This window comes from Meleagris gallopavo, chromosome Z (assembly GCF_905368555.1).
Source record: "Meleagris gallopavo chromosome Z, MGAL_WU_HG_1.1, whole genome shotgun sequence".
Taxonomy (NCBI): domain Eukaryota; kingdom Metazoa; phylum Chordata; class Aves; order Galliformes; family Phasianidae; genus Meleagris; species Meleagris gallopavo.
The window spans coordinates 12733013-12757547 of NC_139435.1; positions in this window are offsets into that span (position 1 = coordinate 12733013).

Genomic DNA, 24535 nt, shown 5'->3' on the forward strand with positions numbered 1-24535 from the left:
GGAAGAAAAGCAGCTTGAACCTGCACTTGAGCTAGTAAAAACAAGTGTCACTTCATTAGTGTAAATGAATCTATGAGATGTACTTAGTCAAAATTGTGTTCATCTTCATTGGTTTGGTTCATATTGATTCTTTATTCAGATATTACATACACAGATCCAGTCTCATTTTTTGACCACTCAGGACTCTTTGATAGTTCTCTTTTCTTTTTGTGGTGGTGCTACAGAGGTCAGTATGATCACACTCCAAGTTTGACTCCAATTTCTATGCATCTGGTGAGTAATATTACTAGTGGAGTAAACCAATCATGGAAGCCAGAAATACAGTTAATGTTCCATCACTAATTTTTTTGACATAGTTGGGGTTTTGCTGACATTCAGGAGTGAAGAAGTATAGACTGTGTAAATTAGCAGAATGTACAATCTTAAAATCACATATTTTGGGACAGAAATTTCCACTGAAAGTATAATATTCCTATGTAAATTTCCAATAGAATTTAAATTGTTGCTGTAAGTACTCAACCTGTATTTTGTACTGACAGACTACCGAATTTCAAAGCGAAAGCTAATATGCTTTGTGGAGGAAGTCTTCATTAAAAATAAAAAATAAAATAAAAAAAATAAGCTGTTATATTTGCAATGTAAGACTTTGAAAACATGAACTAATAAGATCCCACATGCTACAAAGGGATAAACTTCCATGTATAAAATACTACATAGGTCATAATTTTAGAATGACTTGGGATTTTGCAATTTTGCTATAGATTTGCAATTGGAAAGAAGTATTTTATCTAGTACAATATTTGTCATGCAAGTAATGTTTGTAATTGAAATGTTTTTTGGCTATTATAATTTAATAACAATACCAGCAGTCCAAAATAAGTAATTTTGTCTCTGTGAAGAAGTCTCAGATCTTCTGCGTAAGGTCAAGCTTTGTCATGATAGCTTGCACTATAACTTTTCCACAGACTGCCCTATTGCAGTTGGAACTCTATTGCTTAGTCTCATATAGTGGAAGCTCCTGAGCCTATTGACACTTAAAGACCTCAAAATTATTTCCATAGGTTAATAGTAACAGTAAATGAATTTGAAACAGATTGTGGTAATTACAAGAAAAATGTCTTTTAGTCAAAACTTCTCACTAAATTTGGTTTAATGCCTCACACTTGTCAGAGGAGGAAGGCTGGATGTTGTGCTGAGGGACATGGTTTAGTGGGAGCTATTGGTAATAGCTGAACGGTTGGACTGGATGATCTTTTAGGTCTTTTCCAACCTTGGTGATTCTATGATTCTATGAGTCTATGACTTTCTGTTTTTATGTATGTATGGTTTTCATTATGTTAAAGTTCTTACAATCATGCAGCAATGCTATAGCTAAAATCAAGTGTCTGCTGTTTATGCGTCTAGGTACTTAACTGTATCTCTCTCTTGAAAGTAAGGGTTATTCCTTTCATATATTTTGGTATCTTCTGGTTCTAATCATTATAAGAATAGGAGGCTCGAGGTTTTGGTTTTACATTCCTTTCTGCGAACAACATTGGTAGAAGAAGCATTATGACTGCAGTACAATTACCCTGAAATGGCAATAGGAATAATACAAAATATATATACTTATTTACAATTGCATTAACAATACTTCCTAGTTTTTGTTACCATGGGTCTTCAAGAGTTTACACACTGAGATCCAACTTTGGAATGAAGGGGACCACTCCCATTTAGCAATAAACAGGTTTGAGGGCAGATTGTATGAGTTTAAGCCAAAGAAACAAAGAATATTTCTGATGTTCATCTCAAAATGCTTTACCCTACCCTAACATTTGAGGACAGTGAATCGAAGTGTGATACCTGCACAGATGAGAAGCACAGGTGTAGGTGTGGGTGTTCACATAGAAGCAATTTATAATACGATTAGAAGAGAGACAAACTGTCCATTATATTTTTAGCCTGTGATTTCTAAGCAGATGGTTAAACAAAGGCTATCTTAATGTTGCTTTGGCATTAGCAGCAATACAAACATGACTGTGCTAAAGCACTGTTGTCATCATAGTACTACTAAAATCATCCTTGGTTCTTGCGTACAACTTAAATATCACTTTAAGTTCTGAGTGAGAAAATCATAAATATTTTAAATGAATTTTTGGACCAGATGCCTGTTTCACTTTAGTCTCAGGTAAGCACTTACTGAAGCAAAAATAAACTGTGGCTGTTAGAAATATACCTTTAAGAAAAACTGTTTGGTTTGATGGCTATTTGAGTCTTTTCATAAATGTAACCTGACATTACGGTAAAATGTAATATAAGATTCGATCATTTGACTTTTTCAATAGAATCAAGGTTAGTAAAATCTCTCTTTTCATGGTTATTCCTTTAATATCTACTCTCTATTTTTTTTCCTGATATGAGTATAAAGAAACTTACGACAACAGATCTCTGTTTTATTCATGTTCCACCCCAGTTAGATTTTTGTTCACAGTATTAGAGAGGTCTTACTTGAAATGACTTTTGCTTATGGAAGAGATTTAAAAATAGAAATAGCTTTTTGTTTATAAATGCACAGTGCAGCTTTAAATACTCAGCTGACATTCAGCTTCTATATCTGTTTTTCAATTATTAATCTTAACACAATTTACAGCATCACAGCCAGCAACCATAGTAATAACAGTGCAGTGGAAAGTTTCCCATTTATCTTTGTCCAAGTAAGGATTGCATCCATATTTCCATTTTTTCCAGCTATATGAATGACATTTATGTATATTATTTACAATTAAGTCAGTGGCTTCTCATTATGTTCAACGCTGGTGCTCTAGATAATATTACATTACAAGTTTTGTCCCAGTAGCTTGGGAAAACCTGCAATGTTTTTTACGAAGTTAAAAATATTTTACTCAGTAAAATGTGAGCAATCAAAAAACTATACTAAAATCTGTTCTTCTCTAGTTGTTTGTAATAATAATAATAATAATAATAATAATAATAATAATAATGCCATATTTTATAAAATTCTAGAAAAAAAATCTTATTTCCTTTTCTGAAGTCTTGCACAAACCACATTTTGTCTGGGACAAATCTGCAATTAAGGTGAGTACTCCTTTGCTCCACATTTCACGGTTCTATGAAACGACATAATAAATAAGAATATTCCCAAATTTCCACAGAAAAAAACTCTCTGTGATTAATTTTATAATTTTAAACGTAGTGCATTCACTTCAAATTTCATTGTAACTTAAGTTTAAAATGTGGCTTCAGTGAAATTAGGAATTTTTAAGATTGGAAATAAAGAAAGTAAAAGCACAATTTTGAATAAATGAAACTGCGATAACCTATAATGTACCTCATGCTGTAGATGCAGATGATTCTCAGCTGAAGGGTGCTGGTAGTTCAGATCACTATACATGAAAGTTGGCCTTTGGATGTCCTTCATTTTATTCTAGTACTTTATGCTGCTGGATATTGGCTTTTCCAACAGATTATTGTGCAAATGAAGGGACGCTGGTCACTTTGTAAATATTCCTTACAACTGCTGTCCTGAAGATTGGAACATTAATAGAATCCAAAGTTTAGTAAACAGTGAGTCAGTGGGAAGCAGCCTTGGGAAGAAGTACAATGTGCCTAAACCATACAGTATGGGCATAGTACGACTGTTGCCATGATGAATATCAATGTTGCAGATACAAAAACGAGAACTTAAACTAAAGTAAAATATACTTGTGCTGGCCTCTTAGAGAGAAAGTAAAGCATTTCTTGTCATTATATCTAATTATGTAGCAACGTTCCTTGTCTTTTCATTTATTTATTTATCTCTGTTGAATTTATACCATCAATCAGCATTTCTACCATTCCTGTCATTCCTAACAATGCTATATTTGTGATATTTAAAGAAGCATCAACACAGGACAGTCAAGCAGGTGGGATTCCATCATCCCCGTTCTGAGTTCCTCAAGGACTCTAAATTAAGCCTTAGAATGAATAGAGGTTGCTCTTTACACATACAGTTGCACTCTGTCTTGGAGGTTTGTTTCTTTGTTTAGGCCTATCTACTGTCTCCATTTATCATGGGTTCCAACTTGTCCATCAAAGCTGCTATTCATTTTCCTGTAACTTGCCTAGCACTTCTTAATTCCTAAGACACATTTCCGTTTTAAATTATACTTCTTTTGTTCTTTTATCTTTTAAACAGTAATAGTGATCTATTTGAATATATTTTGTAGAGAAAACAGAAAACTTTGCTGTTTATTCATCAATTGGAAACTCTTGTTTTCCTTTGCTTTTCTTAATCCAGCAGTTTCATAAGGTAGATTCAGAATTCTTTAAGGGTATTTTGAACCATGCAATTCTGGGAAGACTTCCCTGAGTCATCCAAATTAGCTAGTTATGAACATAGCAAAACAAACAAAAAAATGTTTGGTGAATTTTTTAGCAGTCAGTTGTTCATTTACTTCAAAACTGGCATTGTTTTCCGGCAATAATAAATTAAAACGAACAATTACTTCGCAACCTTATTGCTGTGTCAGTGCTTTGACCATAATATGTTTTTGTGATAATCATGCTATTAAGAGAGAAAAAAATCAAATATGCTTGTTTTCATTCCTCTCTGCCTATTGAAAGACTAACAGAAGAAAATGGCAAAGACAGGATTTTTAAGGATTATCTCTTTATTAAAAGAAAATGAGCCAAAGGTAATAACTTTCCTACCGTTGCTTAATAAGGCATAGTGAATTGTAATAATAATAATTATTATTATTCAGAAATGATGAAGGAAAAATAGGAATACCAGTATTAAAGTTTCTCTTGGAACTGCAATTTTTCTCCGGATTTGGATGCTATTTAATATATTAACATCTTTCAATAAAAAGAATTCCATTGAATATTAATCAACAACACAATAAATTGATTGACATTTAATAAACTGACCATCTACAAAAGTAGTTATTGATGAGGATAGATACTTGTTCAAACATTTTTGAAAGCATTCTGCTTGTTTCGAGGTGAATTCTATCAGGTTCAATCAAATGTCTGAAAGAAAAACACTGTCAAAAATCTTTACAGATAGCTTGTAAGTATAGATAAATGACATATAACTACAAGCACAGAACTGTTGTATGAATCTGATTGGAATAACGAAGAACCATTTAAAAAAAAAACAATTTTTCATAGGCCCAAATGTAAAATAAGTCATCTGAGATCAAAGGTTAAATGCTGTGTTTTACTGACTTCACCTAAATTCTGAGCCTTCCATTTCCTCTCTCCCTGCCTTTTTGAAAAGATCAAAAAGATTTCTGAAATCTAGTCTCCTGGCACTTCAGCATCTTCAAATATTCCCTTGGTATTTGAATCAGCATCTTCATCCATCTTGCCAGAAAGTAAAACATACTGTGCACAGAAGAAAATTGCTGTTTCCAACATTTGCAGTATGCCCAAAGAAAACAATAAGAGCATTACAGGTTTTTTTTTTGTTTGTTTGTTTTTTTCTCACATAACAGTAATATTTGGAGGTGGTGAGTATGTGATCTATTGAGATAAAACTACAAAGCATAGCTAGAAATCACATGACAACCAATGACAACCACTGGTTTTCTACAAATTGAAATTCTTCAGGCTTACAATTTTCTCAAATACACTTGTGTTTTCACAAAAACAAGCAAACATACAAAACTGTCCTGACAAATGCTTAGCAATCTTCATAAAATCCAAGAAGGAGGTTGCAAGATTTTTTCACAGAAATACTGCCTATATTTTCAACAAGAACAAAACATACTTTTCCCTGTTTTATTCCAAATTAAATCTATGAAGTTTTGCCAAAATATTCATCATAGATGTGGGAAATTTCACTCCTGTGGATAACATGTATCAAGTGTGTAAACTGCTGAAAACAAGATTATGTTATAAAAGGAAGTCTTAGTCCTAAACCTATAAGAAATGGCTCTATATGAAAAACAGCTGCCAGAAGCTAGATTTAAGCCAGTAAGTGGTGAGGGTTGTACAAATAAGTTATTTTTAAGCATTTCTAATTATTCCACATTCTCTAGATACACATTTCAGAATTTTCTGTTCAGTTTACAACATCACTTGGAAAAGTTTGATGTGTAGTACCCTTGGGCAGTCTTTCTTTCTGAATGATAAGTCTTTCTTCACATCTGAATGAAAGAGTTTTTCAAAGAGCTGTCTATCACCCTATACTGTTTTATAAATTCTTTTTCTCATCCCAGATAACCTTAGACATAAGTAACGTGTCTAAGGGTAAAGCCATCTGTGCTTGAGACATCCTCAGGACACAGAGGTAGTCTTTCCAGGAACGCATTACCATGATCACATTAGGTCTAACCTTACTCTAAGCTGTTTTGAAATCTGAATCAGGCTGAAGGTTTTGGTGTTCATATTCATAGGTTTCCTAACTCCAGAATAAACATTTTCAAGAGAAAAAACATGTCCAGCTGTGTTCCTATACTACAGATTAAGAGGCAGGATCTCACCTGAGTGTTGAGAAATTCCTGTTATCTCTGAGGGCCACTATCTTTGTTATTCATCCCACTCCAATAACACGAAGCATTACCCTGGCCTTATGTTTTCTGTTGTATACACATAGCAACATGTATGCTAAACGAACAAACAAACGAAAAACACTCAGCCAATACCAGGCTTTCCCCTTCTTCTTCCCTGGGGAAAGGGAAGGAAACAAACAGTATGTGACAGATGCTAGCTATGTTGCTTAATACATGAGTAAAGACACTCATAAGTCACAGAAACGATAATTACAAAAAGATGCAGAATCACATATTAAAATGTGCAGGTTGCATGTTTAGTCCAATGTCCAAGGAATAGTTAGCTGTGAGACTGAATCACTCAAAGCTTTGTCCTGTCTAGTCTTGAAAACTTTCAAGAACATAGAAAGATAGATCTGTTATTATAGAGATACACTACATTGAATCTGCTTGAATCTCCTCTGCAAGGCCTCTTTATTTTCCCCATTTTTTTAAGTTTAAAGTCTTCTGACATGTCCAGTAAGAAAAAAAAATCAAAAACATGGAAAGAAAGAAATAATGTAGTAAACTTCTTAAAAGAAATAAAAAAAGAAAAGAAAAGAAAAGAAAAGAAAAGAAAAGAAAGAAAGAAAGAAAGAAAGAAAGAAAGAAAGAAAGAAAGAAAGAAAGAAAGAAAGAAAGAAAGAAAGAAAAGAAAGAAAGAAAGAAAAGAAAGAAAGAAAAGAAAGAAAGAAGGTAAGGAAAGAAAAGAAAGAAAGAAGGAAAGAAGGGAAAGTTAACACTTTACAGTGTAGTTCCATTAAAAACAAAACAAAACGAATAGAAAAACACCAAGCCAACTAAACAGAAACAAAAGCAGTAATGTGAACTCTAGGAAATTTAAGTAAATCCTGGATTTATGTTTTTACCTTGGACCTCTAACAATTAGAAAGAAGCAGATTTGAAGGGTGGTTAAGGAATTGGTTGAGTGGTCAGGAATTAGCAAGTGGTTAGTGGACCTGGTTGGAATCCACAGTGGACTGGCTGGAAGCTAATGACCTGTGCTGTACATCAGAGGTCCTTCCTGGGACTGGTGCTCTTCAATATCTTTATAAATAATATAGGTGTTAGGATCAGGTGCCCCCTCAGTAAGTTTCTGGACAACAGAAAGTTGAGTAATGCAGCTGATACAGCAGAAGGAAGGGATGCCATCCAGAGGGACCTAGAAAAACTTGAAAAGCAGGCCCATAGGAACTGAATAAGATTCAATAAGGTTGAGTGCAAGGTGTTGCCCTTGGGTCAGGGCAATCCTGGCCACAAGTACAGACTGGGAGAAGAACTCTTTCAGAGCAGCCCTGCAAGGAAGGACTTGAGGGTTCTGGTATGGAAAAGCTGGACATGAACCAGCAGTGTGCACCTGTAGCCCGAAAGGCCAACAGTGTTCTGAGATTGTATCAAATGAGAGGAGGCCAACAGGGAGAGGGAGGAGATTGTTTCCCTCTGCTCTGCCTTTGTAAGGCCTCATTTGGAGGACGACGTCCAGGCCTGGGATCCCCACAGTAGAGAGATGGAACTGCTGGAGTGGGTCTATTGGAGGGCCAAGAGGATGATCAGAGGGCTGGAGAACCTCTGCCGTGACAAAAGTCTGAGTGAGCTGGGCTTGTTCAGCCTGAGGTGAGAAAGCTCTGAGGAGACCTCACTGGGGCTTTCCAGTACATAAAGGGGGAGTATAAACAGCAAGGGAACTGACTTTTTACATGGTCAGATAGTGATAGGATGAGAGGAAACTACTTTAAGCTAAAAAAAGGAGGGTTAAAATTAGATGTTGGGGGAAAATTCTTTACTCTGAAGGTGGTGAGGTGCTGGCGCAGGCTGCTCAGACAAGTTGTGGATACTCCACTTCTGAAAGCATTCAAGGCCATATTGGATTTGAGCTCTGAGTAACCTGATGTAGTGCTTTATTTTGTGGTTGGCAACCCTGTCCATGACAGGAGAGTTGGAACTTGGTAGTCATTAGGACCTCTCCCAGTCCAAGCCATTCTATGATTCTACAGTTCTATAATTCCATAGTGTTTTGATAATTCTATGTTTCTGTGGTGATTTTATGATTCTATGATATGCTTGGATTCATGTGTGCAGATGGCTTGTATATACTGATGAGATTAGAACCTCAAAGTCTCACCTCAGCCATACAAATAGGCAGCTGAGCTGCAAGTGCTCATTTGCAGCACAGTATTTTGAGGCAAGTCAAAACTGATGGTTGGTTTTTATGTAAGACATTTCATGGTAAATTATGATGGTTCAATAGCTGTTTTTTTTTAATGACAAGAAAGCAGTGCCTTCACATGTTGTTCCATGTCCTTGAAAGATTGGTCAAAAATTGCAGCCTTTCAGGGTCACCTTTAATGTCTGTTCTTTGGCAGATTAGTACCAGCCAGTGTCAACTAGTTATAGCATGTAGTGAGTTAGGGAAAGGTAATGCCAAAGTTATAATTAGCTAAGGCTGATCTTGGGAGTGCTGAAGTGGGATGAAACAAACTTGAAAAACATGGTGAAATCACAGAAACTTATAGCTGGTTGCTACCATGTAAAGGGAATTTTATTGCAGTATCATCTAGACAGTGATATAATTGGTGAAAATTAGGAAGTGGGCTGTACTCAAAAGTTTGCTTCTGGTGAATTGTTCTGATAGCAAATAATACAGGGAGGGATTGAATGAAACAATCATTCTTACTGTACAACTTGTTCCTCCTGGGGAACTGGTTTAAGTAACCCTTTTGCCAGTGTAAATCACACATCTGTTAGAAAGAGGGTGGGAGAAATTGCAAAATCAATCTTTCAGCTAAGTCAGCAAACCAGTTTCAGTGATGACTCCCATAGAGGACTTGCTGTTATTCATTAAAAACATTTTTTTTCCCCTCTCAACTCTTCTAATTGAGAACACTGTTTTGAGAGGTTTTATTAGTTAGATAATCACTTGTTACTGTAGACACCAAAAATCTGGTCCTACAGTGAAGAGGAACGTGTACTGCATAAGGTTGCTTTTGATGGTACATTTAATGCACTGCTGTTCCTATCTATCAGCCAGGCTTCATGAAATACTTGTTACTTGCTGTAGGATTCACACGAAACCTGGTGCTGCTGGAAATACGCTGGTCCCCACCACCTGTCATGGAGCAGCATCTTCCCCATGATGTGGTCTGCTCTAGCTGGAGAGATCTATAAGAAACTGCTGTGAAGGGGAAAGAGGAGAGTCTGAATAAGAGGAAGGTGTTGTTGACTTCCTCCAGTCCCTCTGAAGAAGGATGATGTAGAAAATAGCATTGAGAAGAATTCTGTAAAATAACTCAGTGGATTGGAAGATATTTTTTCATTTGTTGCTTGTAGACTGTTGCATTTCAAATTTTCTCTGGAGGAAGATAGCCATGAGCCAGCAGTATGCCAAGGGCCAAGAGGGCCAATATTATCCTGGGATGCATTAAAAAGAGCATAGTCAGTGGGTCTAGGGGGGTGGCCTTTCTCCTCTATGCCCTGGTGAAGCCACATCTGGAGTACTGTGTCCAGTTCTGGGCTCCTCGAGTGAAGAAAAACAGGGGTCTACTCAAGAGAGTCCAATGAAGGGCCAGAGAGATTAACATGGACCTGGAGCCTTATGAGGAAAGGCTGAAAGATCTGGAGCAGAAAAGACTGACGGGGGATCTTATCAATACTAATAAATATCTGGAGCGTGGGAGTCAAGTGACCAGACTGTATTCTGTGCTCCCTAGTGACAGGATAAAGGGTAATGGGCACCAACTGGAACACAGGAAGTTCCATACAAGCATGAGAAAGAACTTCTTTGTTTTGAAAGTGGTCGAGCACTGGAACAGGCTGCCCAGAACGGTTGTGCAGTTTCTTTCTCTGGAGATATTCAAAATTTACTTGGACACTTTCCTGTGTAACCTACAATAGGGAACCTGCTTAAGCAAGGAGTTGGACTAGATGGATTAGAGGGTCTCTTCCAACCCCTGTAATTCTGTGATTCTGTGGCAGGCCTCAGGTGAAGAAAGGCAGAAGATCTAAGGCAGTAGTTGTTCCTGACTAAGTGGTACGTGGTGTGTCTGGACTGATGTAGTAGTTCTTCTGTTCTTGGACAGGTACCTGGACCTGGAGCAAACTCATAGCTTCCAGAGCACTATAGGTTATGATGTGGAATACTGATAACCAAAAATCATAAAACCATGACATGTGGAAAGGACAGTAACAAAGATAAGATTTCTTTATTTATTCTGTATTATACATTGCTTCAACATTTAAATATTCTTTCAATCTAGGAACCTCGTACCTTGCAAAATTGAATTTGTTTTGAGAAATCTCCATTTTGAGTGGTTTTAATGTCTCTATTTTCAACTTATCTTTAGAAAGCCTCACCTCTTGTATCCAAAACAACACCACATTCCTGCTCTTCCAGAGGCACTGTATGTTTAATTCCAGCAAAAACTAGTCCTTTCTGTTCAACTGGCATGAGTTGTTTCCTTATGCTTGGTGTATTCTGGGCTGAGAGCAGGCAGATATCTGAATCTTGCAAATTGGACTTATATCTTTAATACTTCAATGCTCTGTTCAATGGAAAGAGGTATCAGCAGAACTCTGGGCCAGCACTTTTGCTTTTCTCCAACCACAGTTGCTGGGGTAACTGATAAAAACTCTACTGGTCAAAAAAGTTTTGAACTGTTATGAAAATCGTTGAAAAGCATGAAGTCTATACCACTGTATGCTTTAACACCAGGAAATGAGTCCAGAAATAATTAATACTTTGAAGCGTTACATTTTAGTATTCGAATGCCTAGGATAAAAAACATCATAATGTTACTAATATTCTAAGTCCTAAAACAGTTCAAATTGTATTTTCTAGCTACCAAGCATGAAGTCTACTTCCTTGTCAGTTCGTAGGATGCCCTGCCAAACACTGAAATGTTTAGTTAAGCCCTAATGTTCCAATAATTGTTCTTTACTTCTTGATGCTGAATCCTGTGGTTAGAAATTGCAACATCACAATACACAGTAATTTGTTTCTCTTAATTCTCTGGGAATGAATTTCCATGCTAGAAGGGGAAAACAGTCAGTGAAGTACTATCTGTGTGAAGAGATGAGAACAAAAAGGGATGAAAGATATCTGAGGCAAACAAAAAAAGAATGTTTGTAACGATGTATTTTTGTTCAAATCAAATTATACGGGAATATATTCTACAGACACATTTCTGAAGGTGGGAAGAAGATCTAAAGCATCCCACTTCCTTCACTGGTCTTGTGAGCACAGCCCAACAACGTCACATGTGACTGTAGGAGTGAAATATCTTTTTCTCAGGCTCTGCTCTCACTTCTGATGATGGGGAGGCTCAGCTGCAGTAGTGTTTGATTGTGCTCCCAATTTCCAGAAGAATAAGTGAAAAAGTAACAGAGACAAAAGGACTAAATTGGACAGGGGTCTAGAAGAGAGTTTGAGGGAACTGTGTCTAATTTGGTGAGGAGGATAGTAAGGTCTTTTCCAACCTGAGTGATCCTATGATTCTCTGATTCTAAATGTAAAGATAATACTAACATTGGTAGTATCAAATGAAACAACAAGGGGCAGGGCCTGTAAATTACAGCTTGACAAGCTCTGCTTAGATAAACAGAGAAACTTTTTCAGCAGGAAGGCAGTGCAGCCAACAAGAACAGGTACAGTGCTAGACCTTGTTCTTGCCTTCCAATCCCCACAATTCTGTGATTCTATGAATATCCTGGAAGAATAAATCCATAAAAAGATTTCTTTTCTAAAGAAGGATGCTTTTAAATATTATCAGAAACAGCAATTTCTTTTTCTCTCCATTCAATGAAAGGAAGAAAATTCTGCTCCTCTGACATAGAGCACAGACTTGCTCTTGTCACCTACTTATGATTTGATTTTTCATTTGCAGAGCATTAAAGGGGTCCCACCAGAGCACTGAACAGATCACCAGTGGGAGATGTGATTAAAAGCCAGTGTCAACAATGGGACTCGTTTATGTTTGTTGCATAATTTTCCTCCTGTTCCAATCTGGAAAAAAAAATAGAAGTACAGTATGTGGAGTGACTTTTTAACTAATGCTTCCATGATTCTATGAAGTCTGGGGGTGTGAAGGGTTGGGAAATGTGTTTTCCACCCTATTGTCACTTTCAGCTTGAGATCCCAACTTTAGCATCACAATTTGGTACATTTGGCAGGACCTACCTGGGAAGGGCAAATGCATGCCTAGATCTGCAGAAAGGCTTGCATTGTTCCACCCGGCACTGCATTTGGCTGAAATTGCAGTCACTGTTCTTATAAACAACCTCCACGTTTTTCACAAAATGAAGTGACATCATGCAGTGTTTTCTCAAAACATGTTAAAAAATGTTATGAGAACTCAGGAGATACACTTCAAATCGTTACACTGCTGTGTTAATGACTACTTTTATTCCTGGGCAGATCAAATGATGGAAAGTGTGCCAAAGATAATGGGGTGGAGTTCAAAAAAATAAAAATGTTGGATAAGTTCACATTTTTGTTGTAAAGGAATTGGCTTTCATTTGAAGCATGAATCCAGTTCATGTTGCTGTTCAGAAGCCTTTGTTTTCTTCACACAAAATGCTTGAGAAATTGGCACAAATGCAAAGTAGTAGTACATAAAGACAAAAAACAGTTGAAATGATTAGATGTGATTCAGCGTGAATAAGTCAATCAGCAGGCTTGAGAACTGGGAATGATATGCAGTGTAAAACAGTGGGCTTCATGTCATTGAATTTAAAGGCTTAAATGCAAATAAACCATAAGGATTTCTGTAATTTGAAGTTCCTCACGTTTGCGGTCTAGCAACAGAAGAGCTGGAGTTTCAGTGTGGAGCACAAGGAGAACTACTGGCAGCAAAAGCATAGTCCATGTTAAATACTTGTACTGCTATAAAATAACAAGGAAAGTCACAGATGCTTTCAGCACCTTGAGATGGAAATGAAACACTTCTCATTATCCACAAGAGCTTGTCCCAGACCAACTTGGTAAATTTCCACTTGACAAAATGCAGTGCCACCATTTTTGCCCAAAATTGTACTTGAGATAGTAATTACATTTGCATGGTTTTGAAATGAAAACTTTATTCTAAGTTCAGTTCTTTAATGTGGCCCTTTGAATAACAGATTTTATTGTTTTGTTTTGTTTTAATTGGAACATTAAGTTAACATTACTCATAATTGTGAAAAACTATTTTATTTAGACTCTTTACATCAGTTTTACATAGTTCTGTACTAGGAAGCCACTAAAAGAGTAGCTACAGAATTTCCACAAAACAATGAATATTCAAGCACTTCCAGCTTTCTGAAATCACTTCTGTAGTAGAATGTTATTCAAAAGGCAGTTTATTGCTTGCTCTACAGCTGAAACCCGGGTGGTTACTCAATGGTCATCTCTGATAAGGTTGCAGATCTGAGTCACTATAATTTCTTTGGAAGAATTCCTGAAAGGTCTTGCTACACTGCATGCCTTCAAAGGGCAGTGAATGATGATGCAATGTCTTCAGTAGATCACACCGCAGCAAGATGATTAAATTGGCATGTGGGTTTCAAAGCAATTTGAGATGATGGCAGTGCTTCATGAAATGCTGTATTCATGCTCCTAGTTCATTTACTAAATCCAGTGAGAATAAACTAACTGACTCATAATACCACTAACATATTAGAGCTGGGAGATCCTAAGAATCATTACCTCCTTCAGGCCCATTTTCTCTTTAGTTCAATGTTCAGTAAGTACTTAATTGCTAGAAGACAGATGAGGTGGGCTGCTAACTGGCTAGAAATAACAGATCCCACTGTTCTGAAGATTAACATAAATGCTGTCTGGTAACTTCTGCTTTCCCATGAGACCGACTAAGGAGGGAGAAATGAAATTCAGATCTGAGGTTTTCCTCAGGAGAAAAACAATCAGCACTCAATGGATGGGTGAAGGCAGAGGCAATGATGCTTCAGGAAGAAGAAGGCAGTGGAAAACAACTCTGAGCCAGACTGCCAAGTGCAGGGAAGAGAGAAAGCTGGTACTGCATACCTCAGTGAGGGAAAGAGCAAACAATTACTATTTGACATCCATCTGGAAAAGCTGAAGAAGCTGTTGCTTAGTTCTTTTAAAAAATGCCTATGTCTTGTATTCTTTAAAATGGTTGGATTTTGACACAAATACCTCTTGATAAGGAAAAAATAGTATTATTTTGAAAGTAAAGATTTCTCAGTAGATTGACTTGATTTAAATCAATGTAGATTATGAGTAACATTCCTTCAGATCTGGTCCTGAAGAGAACTACCTTTTATTTGGGTGAGGATGTTATTTGAAAACTGATAACAATTTTTTTTGTTCTTGTTTGTGTATTTTGTGTGTGTGTGTGTGTTTTTTTGTGTTTTTTTTTTTTTTAAGCAAATGTGACAGAATACGTTTCACAATCTCTGATGGAGCACACAGCAGTGTGGCACAGGATCCTCCAATCCTTACTCTAAGTGCTAGTAAACTTGAAAAGAATTGATTTTGCAGCTCTTTTTTTAGTAGCTTAAAAACAAGGTGTTTTAATTTGGTGCTGTTAACTGTGGATAGAGAATCATTTTATTAAATGACATTGTTGTGGACAACACATATGGCAGCAGTAGAGGAACTGGTATAGTTAACAATCAGATAAACACAAACTAACTCTGCACAGAAAAGGATGAAAGCAGGAAAACACTAGTTCCATGGCAATGGGTGTAGTTGTAACCAAGGAGCTGGGTGGATAACTGTCTACCACTGGTGTTAGAAGTGCATTTCATTCATATTTCTTTGGTTCATAAGTACAAAATTCAAAATGGAATGCTGTCGTGTAGTCTTGACCTTCCCTCTAACCCTTATGAAGGAAAACATTCCTTGCTATGCAGTTAGTATAATTTTATTAAATTAAAAAAAAAATAATCAATTATTTGCTTTGTTTTGATGTCCTTAAGCTTTAAAATAATAAAAAATAAATACCCAGTTATTAATTATTTTAGGCAGATAAAGTGTGTCTTCCGCTTGTTAGGACTTGAAAAGATCAGGAACTAATCTTTTAGAAAAGTCTGGGAAAGTTGACCTGGCAACATTCCCTGATGCTCAAGTAATGACGGGATCTGCTGGGCTAGTAGGATAGGGAGTAAATTCCAGGAAGAAATACTGAAAATATTGCTACTTTGGGGGAAATTTGTTGTTTCAACGGCCAAATGCCACTATGCTCATATGGATTGCACTAACTTCAGACATTGTGTCATGTGTTCATGGCACTTTCTCCTTCAATTTTCCTTCTGCAAAATATCTAATGCTTTTAGTATTGCCTAAGACAGCTTTTTTGCTTTTCTTTAAGTATTTTGGAGTCCTATTCTTCTCCTGGAAGCAATTTGAGATAATTTAACATGAATAGATAAATTAGCCATAAATCAATAGTTTTAATGTACTTATTTAATCCAACTGAGCTGTAAGTTTGCCAATTTTCCCCAGAACAATTGATTCTATTTAGTCTCACAAAACACATTCACAGGTATCCCTCACTTCTAAGAGAAGATTCACAAATCTTCCAGCCTCCTCTGGAAATTGTCTTGGGTTCTAATGCACAACCACTAAAAAACATTTCTGATGTTTTGTAAGTAGTATGAAGAAAGACTTACTTAGGAAATAGCAGGGAAACATGATTATAAAAAGTAGAGAAGAGCAGTTCTTGGAAACAGGTTAAAAGTGACTCTAAAAATCATCTCATACCAAACCCATGCTATGAATTGGTTGTTACTCACCAATCAGGCTGCCCAGATCCCCATTCAGCCTGGCCTTGAACACCTCCAGGCTGGCAAGAGCTTTGTATGTTGTTAGCACCAACTATATGATTTTAATTGAACTAAGTGTCAGTGGGAAGATGTAGACAATATGAGAGGCAAATTCTTTTGAATTGTTCTTACATGTCTTTAGTCCTCTGAAATATTAGATTTCATGACAAAATTATTAAGTTCTATGTTGAAGTTTAATTACTTGTCGGCTAAACTCCATGTCAACTTTCTGACCCGAGTTTGTTTGTATTCACTTGAATTTTCTGCTTTACCTTGTAGCTTTTAGATAAATTGAAAAGTTCTTATTTCCTTTCTCTGCGAAGGGTGGTGAGAGGAGTTGAAGACCTTTCTGATACACTGGTTAGACCTGAGGCCTCCTCACTAGAACCCAAGCAACTGATCCTGTAAGTAGCATTCAACCCCCTTAATATTTCCCAGTTCATGCATTTTCCTCAGTCACTTTCATTATACTTTGCCATCTGTTCTACAGAATATATTTAGTTTTGACTGTTACTGGGACCATAGAGCTCTGATAACTTTCACCTCCTTCTTTTTCCATACATTGTACTCCCTATGTTTAAAGAAAGAATTTCTCTTAGAATAAACATATCAACTGAGCTTGTATTCTTCTGGACTTATATTCTATTTCTCAGGCGGTAATCTTTTACAGCCTCAGTTCTGTGTACAGACTGTACTTTTATAAAAAACATCATTACTTTGACTCTCAGTTGAGTGAACTGTACCCATTACTCGGTAGGAACGATACTATGAAAAGAGTGTATACCCTTTCCCCTTTGATTCTCTATCTTTAAAGTTGAATAACTATTTTCTGCTTAATGCTGTGAAAGCCCAACATGGTACTGGTGCTTCCTCTGAAGAAATGTTACCATTCCACTTGAATAAACTCTAAAGATTTGCTGCTGAGAGCTTAGTTGGTTTTAGTCAAATCAGAAAACTGGGAAGTTTCCAGAAAAATAGTTACTATTCAAAGGTTTAATTGATCTTTCTCCACTCAGTATGTAGGGAAAAGAGGTCACACAGAGGATGAAAGCTCATCATGAGAAAGGCCTGTTTATGACACTGCATAGGCAAAGAATATGATCAGGACCAGAAAGCAGGATTAAATTTGTAATATCATGTCAACGGAAAAACTTGATTTCACTTCATGTATGATGCCTTTGTATTATGTATATTGTGTATCTGAAAACCTTTGTATCATAACTCAAATTTTCTGACTGGATTGTGGTAGGAGGAGAAAAGGTAGCATTCTACTTTTGTGATTTTCAATTATCTTTTCTTTAAAAATGTTCTGTATGTATGAACATATGTGAACAACCTTCCATTGCTTACCCATTTTGAACTCTTATAGATTCAACTGATTAACCTTCTCCTTCCCATCTTTTTAGTCAAATCTTCTGTAGTCATGAGCAGCCATTACAACTTCTATTCATCATATCAGCCATTACATTAGTTGCTGTCAGAGTGTTTGTTATGGAATCAAGATATATTTCTCCCTAGGCATGTCAGCAAGCAAATCATCCTATTCCTGTGACCTTGTCTAACATTCTCATCAGGCTTTCTTTTCTTGACATCTGCAAATAATAATGAGTCTAACTGACTCCAAAGACTTGACACCATGCAAAAATAAACTGGACTGTATCTTTGTTTTGGTGGTGTGTGGGAAGGACACTTTGATCTCAGTTACATCAGTGTAAATAATACTAGTCCTTGTTTACAGTGAATAGTGCATGTATCAGTGTGCTAACAAACAGAGCCTGTCAGCAGGGAAGTCTAGGAAATGGCATTTGAGAAGAGATAGGGCTGAGACATGTGGCTCATGTTTGCTTAGAAGCTAAGTAAAAGATTTGTTCAAACCATATTCTCTTGATGACAGGTGGTTGAAACAGAGTATGCCATGGTTGCAGTTATCTTTTGGCTCCTGGCTGTTGTGTTGGTGTAGAGACAGCCTTTTTCTATGGGACAGAAGGCAGTGCAACTAGTCCCTTTATCAGTGCCAGCAGTACTTGTCAACATTTTGCTTCTTCAAGAAACATGGATTAATGCCTCTGAGAAAACTTATGGAAATATATGTTCAAGGATAAAACAGTATCTGGAAGAAATGGCTATAATTAACGAAATTCTGAAGACGAAATCTGTGGTGCATCCATGCTGTCCAGAATCTATTGAACTATTGAATAAAAAGGAAGTGTAGGGGGGAAATAAAGAAGGAGGTGAATCCACCTTTTTTTTTTTTTTTTGGTCACCTCTTGCAAACATCTGTTTAGGTTTTCTCACAGTTTCATAATAAGCTTCAGATCTGACAGCTAATTTAGAACCAAGAATTACTCCTTATACCGTGTAAGAGTAAACTGCAGGACTTCATGATACAGGAGGTTATGAAGGTGAAAAAGACAAGCTTGAAAAACATTTATTCATAATAACGTATCTTCTTTCCATTTTTGACCACTATAGAGCCTGCCTTGCAGTGCTCTTCTAGATTTATCTTTCCTGAGGGAAGTGCTCAGCTCTACACTGAAACATCAGGTCACCTGGGTCTCAGATCAGAAAAACTTATTAAGATATTCCATCTTTGGCGCCTCTTTCCCAGAAGATATAGTAGGAACCTACTAGGTTCCTAGGTGTTTGAGACACTCTATTCAGCCCTAGCAGCACCTGAAAACCTGATTCAATATCATAGAATCATATAATTGCTTAAGTTGGAAAAGACCTTCAAGATCAAGTCCAACCACAGCCTAATCATACTATCCTAAGTCTAACAACCCTCTGCTAAATTATGTCCCTGAGCACCACATCCAAACAGCTTTTAAACACATCCAGAGATGGTGACTCAACCACCTCCTTGAAGAGCCTACTCCAGTGCTTAAAAACCCTTTCTGTAAAGTAATTTTTTCCTGATATCCAATCTAAACTTACTCTGGCACAACCTGAAGCTATTTCCCTTCCTCCTGTCAGCTGTCACCAGTGAGAAGAGACCAACCCCACTCTCGCTGTAAGCTCCTTTCAGATATTGGAAGAGAGCAATAAGGTCTCCCCTTAGCCTCCTTTTCCCCAGACTAAACAGCCCCAGTTCCTTCAGTTTCCCCTTGTTGGGCATATTCTCCATGCACTTCACACGTCTTGTTGCCCTTCTCTGGACCTCCTCCAGCACCTCAATGTCCTTTCTGTTTTGAGGTGCCCAAAACTGAACACAGTACTCGAGGTGAGGCCTCACCAATGCTGAGTACAGGGGCAGGATGACTTCCCTTTTTTTTTTATCTTGGAAGTTTAGTGTGTATCAGAGTTTTGTCTTAAGTAGCCTTATATTTCTGGTCCTGAATTTTCTTGTCTGTGATGACGGTCATTATTAAATCGACTAAAAGGTATTTTCCTCTTTTGATCCAGTGATGATGCCCACTTGTATTGCTGGAGAGTGATCCCAAGGGTTGGGAAGTAGAGGGGTAAGTGGAGGTGGAAATTCTAATGTACACCACAAGTACACATCCTGCTTTTAGCATAAAAGGGGAAAAGCTAGTAAATTAATAGCAAATATAAAAGCAAATCTCTTAAAAATGTAGCAAAAGGGAGTACTGAACTCTTGTTATATTTGCATCAGTAAAAAGGAACATCATGAAACTGTTATTCTTGTATATCAGTCAGGAAGTATTTTACCACCTCTTAGACACTGGGATGGAGTTTGGAGAACATCTGTGTTTATTCCTTACTCTGTTGCGTGAGCTTATCTTAAATATATCATCCAGTTGGTAGAAAAGTTATTGTTTTTCCTCTTACCAGGGATTACTCATGGAGACTGAAAGATCAGAGAAGGATCAGATGAACTCATTAAATAAAAATTTTTTTTTTTTTTTTCTAATATCCTTTTAAGCAGAAAATAGATGAGTGAAAGAGAGCATCAGGGAAATTAAAAATAATTTAAAAGAACATCTCTTTTAAATAGGAGAGGATGTACTGTTTGCTCTCTCTGGCTTCAATTCAGTAAAGCATTCCAGGTCAAATCAGTTTTTAATAGTACACTCATCTCCTTTTGAGCCTAGAGTCTGGGGAGGCCTCTGGTTATACTTACCGTACAAGATGGTGCATGAGACTGCAAGAGACTCCATTGAGAGATGAATTTCTGCACATTTTGTTTAACAGGGGAGAGAAGCTTTGTCCACATAGACTCAAAGAATTTGCACTGCTTAACTCTCACCACTGTATGGCCCAGTGATACTAAATTGCAGTTCAAAGATGCATCTGAAGAATGATGGTTGTTGAGGAGTATTGTTTGTCTATTCAAGCAGCCTGCTGATTTTTAAAGCCAAATAAATAACTCACTTTCAGAATGCCAAATACTTTGGCAGTGATTTCCCTTCATTTATACCTGGTCAGGATTCTCAGCCACATTCAGGTTTAGATCAGGTTCAGATGTCTCCGGCATAACATGAAGACAGCAGCTGGAGAACATTGCTCATCATCTCATCATCTGTCCCTCTGAGTAATGTTCTCAGTGACAGGCTTAAATCAACATTCACAGCAGTTCATTTCATGAAGCATTCATAAACACACTTTTCCTTCCATATAAGAGACAAACAGTACTATGCAAATAATTGATTTCTTTGAGGTGGCTGATGAGTTAAAATATAAACTGGAAAGTCTGTTGTTCTTACACATAAAAGATCTTAGCTGGAATACCTGTGGATCTTAATAAGTAGTCTTTGATAGAACAAATTATAATACTCTTTTTCAGATAACTATCATTTTTTATGAAAAGGTCAGATTCACAAAATTTTTGAACCCCCAGCCCTGCTTTAAACAAGCTTCAATCTGACCCTAGGGTTACCTTACTGTTTTAAATTTCTTAATTTCTTGTAAGTGAGACACTTAGTGTAGAGTATAACTCCAGAAAATAGATTTCCAAAATGAAACTGTACAGTTATGGAATAGTAAATCTTTATATATTTCTTTATTTCTATCAATCTCCTACTTTACCATGTTCCTCCAGCCTGCCAATGAGTACTGTAAATTTTTCTGTCTCATCTGCCCAAAATGAGTAAACACAATACTTAGTTTATCTCCTCCGGTAAGTCTGGCTCAGCATAGTGGAGCACTTCATGCAGCTTGCTTCATATCTTTCTGTACTTGGCTGAACTTGCTAATTTGATTTAAGCAGCTGACAATTTTAGTAGAAAATATTGGAATAATTATTTGCTTGAAACTGGTAGTTTAATGTTAGAAACAAACAGAACAAAACTTCTTAAAAACTGGTCTTAAGAGTCTTCTGGATGCCTGTATAAGCCATAGCCAAATTTTTTAATCAGGATGATGCTGGCCAGTAAATCTTACATTATTAACATTGACTGTCATATTGCAGATAGATCTGCTGTGCTCTTTGAGTGATAGTGTTCTTTACAAACCTCAGTTACTAATGCTGGTTTCAAGGCAAACCATTGTTAATCTTAGGTAAATAAATTAGTATGCATATTTGCATATTGAGGGAGAAGGAGGAAGAAATGGATACTGCTAAAGCAGTCAGCAGCTATTCAGATGCACAAGTAAGAAGTAGGAAAGATGTTTATAAATATAGAAGCTAATGCAGTAAAGCGTAGCCCTAATCATTCCAAGAGTAATATTTTGAGGTGATTTAGTATCTTCATTGTGCAATAATCAGTGTACATTTCCCAAAATACATTGAGCACACTGTCATCTGATTAAAGATTGTGACAAAGTACAGTTTCTCCTTCCCCAGTAAGCATTCAGGCATGAACTGCTCACTCAAAGCTGCACGTTAAACTGGGCTCATTCAACTCTGGTATATATCCAGACAGCAAACAGCAGAGAGAATATGATGATCTCTCCTAGTCATTATACTGATTGCTTGGAAATTAGAATTATGAGTAGCAAGACAGAGAAGGATCTAAGGGTAGTACTGTTGCGTTCTTCAAAGAAGCAAGAGGAAAGGATACAAGTTTTATTTAAAACACTAGTGATGTGGAATGGTACAGCAGTATAGCTACTGCAGGGATTTTTCATTCCCTCACTTAGTGTAAATAAAAAAATAAGGTATGGGGAAATTTGGTAGTGTAATACAAATAAGTAAATAAAAATTCTGAGCAATCCAGCTGTAAAAAAAAAGAATTTATAAAAGTTACCAAAAGGCTCTTTGAGAAGTTTTGGCTGATTTTTTAGTAAATGGTAGAACAGCAAAGAAAATAAATGAAGATATTGTTGTAACAAACTCAAGAAAACATTAACAGTCTAGCCAGGTTAATTAGAGTGTACTCAATAACACTTAGATTAATGAAGTCTGAGACAACAACAAAGAGTAATGTAATTCCATTAATCAACACAGGTTTGTGAAGAAAAGATGTTTTGCAATACAACTGTACTTTCTTCTATTTTAATGAAAGCTTTGATCAGTAACAAGGGCGTAACACTGACCTTCTCATGTAGTGTCCTGCAATATGTAGCTAAGTTTGCAGTTTTCTGGTTCTTATTACAGGTCAATCAGCATATAGATCTGAAGTTGACCTTTACATTTGACTATAACTTTCTGAGGAGTCACAACTGTATAAACTCAGTGGTATGTTAATATCCTGTGAAAGAGGATATTATGAGAAAAACAGAATATTATTACTAATAGAAGTGGCTGATAACCCAAAACCTAGATCATAAAAGAGATGGTAACAGATAATGTAGTGTACTGTGATTTGTAAATGATTTCAAAGAAATTCTTGTGTTTTAATGAGACTAGTTTTAAAACCTTCTGAGAATAAAGAGCCATACCTCTGAGGTTTAAAAATAAGGAGTCTATCTTGTGAAAATTGTAGCATTAAAATGGTCTTGACCATCATGATGAGCAGTGTCCTAATCAATCACTCACACCAGAATCTGCATCCCTGGTGGCTCATGCTGAGTTTCAGTGAGCCAGCAGAAATCTGGAAACTTGCACTACCTCTGTACTTAGAGTGAGACCGCAAGCACAGCTGGAATGCTGCAACTGCTTTTGGTGTGAACAGCCTCTAAAGCTGCTGGCAGCTTTGAGCAATTTCCTGCTATAGCTACTGAAGCAACTAAAGAAAATGTCTTCTTTGAAGGGCTGGCGAGTGAAGAACAAAGAGGAGAGAGGCAAGACTTTGGTTTCTTTTGTTCAGAATGGAGCAAAATTCTAGCCTTTGGATAGTATTTTCTAAACTAGAAAATTGTAGATATTTTTATGTGTGCCTTGCAAATGTTTTCCAGTGTCTTTAGTACTCATTTGAGCTGTTGAACTTTCAGTATAGGAACGTTAAGAAAATGAAATCTCTCTCCAGTTGTTGATATCTGACAGTTAGTGTTTACTTATCTCCTATGCAAGGTAAGTTTACTGATTGCTTCTCATTCATTCCTGAGGGGAAAAAAATATTTAAAACAATTTAAGAGTTAGGTGAAATATATCAATAATTATAGATCACATAAAAATGTGGTAGAACAATTTGTCAAACTTTGTTATTCCATTACAAATAATTCATATTGAGCCATTTGGGTTGGGTTTACTTCAGCCAATGGATGTCACTGTTGTTCCACTGTATATCAGAGACAGTACATATCTGCTGGTACGGAATAAAACAAATAAACAAATAAATAAAACTGAAGCAAAGCTACAGGCAGGAAGTTTCTCTGATAGACACAAAGAGATAGTTTAAGATACAGCTTAGTACAGGCCAAATCATTAGCTAGGAAATTTGTGCTATTTATTCAGAAAAACTTTTTGACTACTCTTTGGAAGTTTATTACATAGAACTCTTGCAGTCTGGCTTAAAACTGCAATAGGGTGTAGGGGAAAACAATTTACAGGGGAGGAAAAAAGGTTCTGCACTACATCCCAGGAACAATTGTATTTGCTCTGAAGTCCAGGAAGAAATACAAGAGAAATGTCAATTGGATCACAGGAAATTAAAAATGGCAGCTTAGGAGGCTGCAGCATAATAGGTTGTTCAGGCTAATGACTTTAGTAACTAAAAGTAGTGCAGGAAAGATCACAGAAAGTGACTGACTGACAGGACAGTGGTGTAAAGAAAAAAAACTCAAAAACTCAAAAGGAAATTGACTTTTTTTATTTGGCTTTTTATGGATGTGGAGGAGACTTGAATTTTGTCTTGCTAAGTAGGAAAATCTCAAAGTGGAAGAAAATTTTAATAGGAAGAAGAGAGATGGAATTGTGCAAGTCAAGGCGAGAACAAAGTAGAATGAGGGCAAGCCCCTTTGCC